Source organism: Clytia hemisphaerica, unplaced genomic scaffold, assembly GCF_902728285.1.
Source record: "Clytia hemisphaerica strain Z4C2 unplaced genomic scaffold, Clytia hemisphaerica genome assembly, whole genome shotgun sequence".
Lineage (NCBI taxonomy): Eukaryota > Metazoa > Cnidaria > Hydrozoa > Leptothecata > Clytiidae > Clytia > Clytia hemisphaerica.
In genome coordinates, this window is record NW_027103240.1 from 1,299,173 (window position 1) to 1,305,172 (window position 6,000).

The following is a 6,000-nucleotide window of genomic DNA, read 5'->3' on the forward strand; positions in this document are numbered from 1 at the left end:
AACATAGCATGGTGTAAAGTAGGCCTAGTATAACATCATCACGCAAAAAAATTCACCCCTCAAATTTTTGCCCTATCACGCATCAATGGGAGACCTAGAGAGAATTCAAAAGGATGCTCTGTTTAAAATTTACGAAATACAGAGATGTACGCCATACGAAGGTTTTCTGAGCGAAGTGGGAATCCCAACAGTTGAAATTCAAATAAAAGTTAAAAAGCTAACACTCTATCATGATCTAATGAATTCGGACGAAAATCGAATTGCCAGAAGAATCCTGAAAGAGCAAATAAACTCAGGAAAGGAAAACAACTGGTGGGGAGAAGTGAAAAAAGTGTTAAAAGACTTCCAGATGGACGAAATAGAGGTAGAGGAGATATCAAAAACGAAATGGAAAGCAACGACAATCAAAAGAATGAAGAACTTGCTAAACGAAAGAGTAAAATCAAGCGAAAAAACAAAAGTACGATTCTTAAAAGACTGGAACGAGAAAGATTACGTGACAAAACTTACTAAAGCCGACTCGAAATTGATAATGGACGCGAGATTGAATATGATAGAAATAGGTGAAAATTTTAAAGGCAAAAAAACAATTACAAATAAATGTCCGGTTTACGACGATGTACTCACTACGGAACATTTAGCTAATTACGACGACGGGTGTACAAACGTAGTAGCTGACATAGGGGATGAAAATATTGAAAATTTAAAAAATATATGTTTAAAAATTAAGACTTTTTTGCAGAATTATGAACATATTATATACAAGTAGGTGATCCACGTTTTAGAATTTGCAAATTATCGGGTTTTTTAGTCACGTTGCATCTTTGTCTATATTCCAATTAAAAAATTTTCAGTTTTTTAATATTTATTTTTTCAATTTCACAATTTTGGAGGGGTTTTTAGCACGTGTGATCACCGAAAGTACTAGTTAAAGATACATTGTATATTTAACCCACTGCGGATGGTGGATAGTAGTACAATTAAAAAAACAAAAAAAAAAAAAATCACGCCCAAAAAAATCTCTTATCACGCCATCACGCAAGAAAAAAGTCCCAATCACGCCTTCACGCAAACTGCTTGGGGGGGGAGGGGGCTCTTCTAGTTCTACAATCGGTGACAAAATACTTGGCACAAAAGGGAAATCCACCGGGAGGTTTTGAAACCACAATCGATATTTGTAAGTACTCTAAAATAGGTTCGAAGGGTAGACTTTTAACGTTAGACTTATATTAGGGGGGTCAGGGTCAGAATTCGCCGGAAAATTGGCCGTCGGAATAGTCATCCGGCTGGCGAAATAGTCGTCCGGCGCCGAAATAGTCATCCGGCCCCCGGAAAATTGGCCGTCGGAAAAGTTATCCGGTCCGCAGAAAGTGAGGTCGAGTTATTTTTTTCGATTTTTTATTTTGAGCTACAAAAAAACGAGTTATGATAACATTTTCCGTAAATTTTGGTTTATTATTATGTATGATATCATTCATCATCAAATATCGTTATCGGTTTTTTGCTCTTACTTTTTTTAATTGTTCGAGTTGTTTCCTGTTGTTAACTACTCGGTTATTTTAAATTGAATAACTTTTAGATTAGCATAGCTATTTAAAATTCCCTTATTTTTAACTATTCTATTCTATAACTCGGTTCCCAAATACCAGATTCTTGATAAGGTTATTATTATAATCAAGCCAAAAATTACGAAAAAGGACGCAACAACCTGGTTTTTCATTATAACTAAAAAAAGAAAATAACTCGAAAAAAATAACTTGACCTCAATTTCCGCGGACCGAATAACTTTTCCGACAGCCAATTTTCCGCCAGCTGGATGACTTTTTTCGGCGTTCGCGAAAAATGTTCCGACGGCGGGATGACTATTCCGACGGCCAATTTTCCGCCGGCCGGATAACATTTCCGCTGGCCGGACGACTATTCCACCGACCGAGGAACTATTTCAACGGCCGAATTTCCGGCGAATTCTGACTAAGTCTGATAGACTTAAGACTTAGGAGCTTCGAATATCTGAGGATCCAAAAGTTCAAAAATGGTCCAGTAGGGCTTGAAATATAGCCTAGGAACCAATAAATCCCTCCTAGATCGAAATATCCGTTGAAGTCAAGTTGAAGGCCTGAAATTAACATTCTCGCTCGAACTTCAATTTTCGAAAAATGGTAAATTAGCCAAAAGCAAAAGTGCCAATATGTTATGGCACTGATTGTAGATTTAGTCGGGAATAAAAAAAATTAGCCGATGTACGGTACACACAACCACTACATAATCTCATAAACTGCCCTGAAAAATTGCTTTTTTTGGTTAAATTTGGTCAAGTTCAAGATTTGATTTCGGAATTTCAGGCTAATTCAAANATCGATACTCAAGACTTTTTAATGGCTGAATCTTCCATCGATCTCCTATCCGGATCGTTAAGTAATCCATCAATCACATATCGATCCATCATCGAGCCGTTCTGATGATCGATCCTATCGAGCGCGGGCGTCTGGGTTCATGAAAGGTCAAGCAAGGACATAAAGAAAGGGGTCGACTGGTTGGTTGGGGGGAAATGATTAAAAAAAATATTTTTAGTACCTACAAACTAAATTTAGTATTACCTGTTTTGTTTTCGTATTTGAGACTTTAAAGCTGTCGCTGCCATTTCAAGGAAAGGCAAATAACACAGGTAGATGGCAGAGCAGGAAGCAGAATTAAATTGCACTTTGAACTTTCCTACTCGCGCTTCGAGATTTCTCTGTTTATTTTGATTTTGATGTTTTCAAAATGGCGCAGCCTAAAGGCCCGTCTACATGTCAACACATTCGATATTTAATATATCACGTAACATAGCATGGTGTAAAGTAGGCCTAGTATAATATCACGCAAAATAATTCACCCCTCAAATTTTGCCCTATCACGCATCACGCCAAAAAAAATCTCTTATCACGCCATCACGCAAGAAAAAAGTCCCAATCACGCCATCACGCTCTTCTAGTTCTACAATCGGTGAAAAGGGAAATCCACCGGGAGGTTTTGAAACCACAATCGATTTGTAAGTGCTCTAATCTAAAGTAGGTTCGAAGGGTAGATTTTTAACGTTAGACTTAAGACTTAGGACCTTCGAATCTGAGAATCCAAAAGTTCAAGAATGGTCCAGTAGGGCTTGAATTATAGCCCCCTCCCAGATCGAAATATATCGTTGAAATCAAGTTGAAGGCCCGAAATTAACATTCTCCTTCTCGCTCAAACTTCAATTTTCGGGAATGATTTCGTCACCCCCTTAAAATTTTCGTCACTTTCCCCCGACATTCCCCCCCCCCCCCCGATAAGGTATAGAGTTAATTTCTTTAAAATCATTTCACATTAATATATTTTCATTGGATAAAATCCAAGCATATTTCAAGCGGATTAATTTTCGCGAAATTTCACAAAATTTCCTATTCTGCTAAATGTGATTTCTGACCCATGTAGCTAGTTTTGAGAGAAAATCCAAATAAAAAAATAGTAAAATCGCAAAATTCATTAAATTTATGACGTGACGTTTTCTACCACGGAAAGACCCAGTTTTTGCAAGAAGTAGAAAATATTATATACGAGGGAAAATTTTGTAGAATTTTCCACTACTAAATCTAATATCTCGCGAAAGTTAATCTGAATAAAATAGCTTGCAGGTCAACAAAAATGGATTATAACAAAATGAACTAAAAGTAAAAACTAATAACAAAGAAATAAATTCCTAATTATTTGAACAAAAATGATAACTGGTAGACTCAATGAAAAATTCTAAATAATAGTCGAGAAGAAACAAAATTTCCGAAAAGCAACTGTTTCAAGATACGCATTTTTCATTTAAAAGATGGTACCAAAACCATAATAAGGGGGGGGGGTTGTACTTTTACGGTGTGATGGGATTGGCCCTTTTTTAGTACAGTATTACGGGATTTGACGAAAAAAAGACGGGAAAACGGTATTTCAAAATCAGACTGTGACGGTATTTGGCCTTATTTTTCGTCATTATGCCGGTATTTGAGCCTGCACAAACCGGTGTTATTATTTTTTTTCAATTCTCGGGATTCCGTGATTCAGCAAAAATTATGACGGGAAAACGGTATTTCGAACCCCTACAAACCCCCCCTAATAAAATATGTCTAATATAAACTATGGATTGATTGAAGCTAAAATATTCAAAATTCATTGTACATAAAGTGTATCCGATAAGAACGACCATCGACAAAAATATGGATATGGATTGACATGAAGTTTTTCAACAAAAATGCTCAACTTTCCAATGTAAAAGTTCAGTTTCAACCCAAGTCATGCATCCATAGATTTCGTGTAAAGATAGCAAACGTTTCATAAATAAATGATCCAATACAAAAGTAGCCAATCTAAACACATGGTCAAGTTTATTATAAGTCTCTCTTTACACATACGCATATTTCTCACGTGGCAATGGAGTCATTAAACGAATGACTTTGAAGCATCAGTAAGGTTTCGTCCTCCATGATGATATTGTTGCTCACCAAGTAATGTAAAAACCTAGAAATAAATAAAAGAAGACATGAGAAAAGGCAGTTGTCTGTACACAGACCCATATCTACGGCTAATTTAAAAATTCATTGCCATAGAGGTACTAACAAAGCGATAAACGTGAGATACACTCTGGTACAGAGTAGACGGGTAGCGGCCATACGGAGCAAGGTATAGCGTTCGATCAGTTGGTGTGCAATGTCAATGTTTCGATCCTCAACTGGGTCATACCAGAACAAAACATGGTACTTGAAGAAGAATACTCAGTAACCAGAGAGACGGATCAAGGTTAAGTAGAGAGGCCCACCTCTTCCTCAGGGTACACAGCTATAAGAGGAGGAAGCCTTAGAAGTGCCCTCGACTCCGATTACAAAACATTATTACATTAGTTATTATTAGTCTTCACAACTCGAAAATGCACGGGAAAGCAAATTTGATCGAGCTAAGGAGTAAGGTTTATAGGGCATTGTTAACTGAAGGGTCCTTAAAACTTGTTCGAGTTAAGGAGGCATTCGAGGTATAGAGGGTTCGAGTTAAAGAGACTCCAATGTTTTTTTTCTCTAATTTTATCGTGGGTCTTAAAGGGCCCCGTCGGTTTTGATGGACGATTTTAAACTAAGTACTTCTGATGTTAAACCCTTCAATCCTAATCCCAGAGATTTGGCAGTTTAATGAAAAAAGAAAATATCCGAAGTGTCGTCCAAAACATAGTCTATATACATTGCTTATGATTTACTAGAACTCCACAAGACCCTTGGTAGTGTAAGAAGCACGAACCCGTTAGAGGATTAAAACAGCCAACACCTCCTCTTAAATACACGCTTTTTCTTTTATAAGCATAACTTTTTATAAGAATATCAGGGTGAGATTTCGGGTTTAAAACATAGGCCTATTGTTTAGAACAATAGAAAAATAAGAATAATGCTCACCCTCAAACAAGTAACTATTCTTATAAAAAAAAAAGCGTGTAAACAGTTAAATAAAGGAAAGTCACCTTGCCAACGTTATTTGTAATTTGAGGTTTATAAATGAGATTTCAAAAATGCAAACACAGCGGTAAAACCAAAACCTACAAATACGGGGGTTAGATAAAATGCTCGATCAAAGAATAATATCATTAAAATACTGTATTGCTGCAAAGAATCCTTTTCAGTTCTGACCCCCGTGAACATTTAAGGTACTTTAAAAGCCACGTCTAGAACACTAGAAAGAACGTTTTTTATGTTTTAGTCGAAACTTTTGTTCGCATGCAAGAGAGAAGAGAGAGAGTGGAAAAAAAGGAGACGGCGGCATAGAGACTATTTTGTATAATTATACAAAACATTAGAATAGCTTTTCATTAATATGAGTTCAAATAAGCAAGATATACTACAAGGAGAGCGTTGTACTACACTAGGTGCGTGCGCAGTGGATAACACTAAATGTTCAATATGCCTAGCACAAATTGACCGAGGTTCAAAGTCCAATAAATGTTCACACTGTATCAAAAAG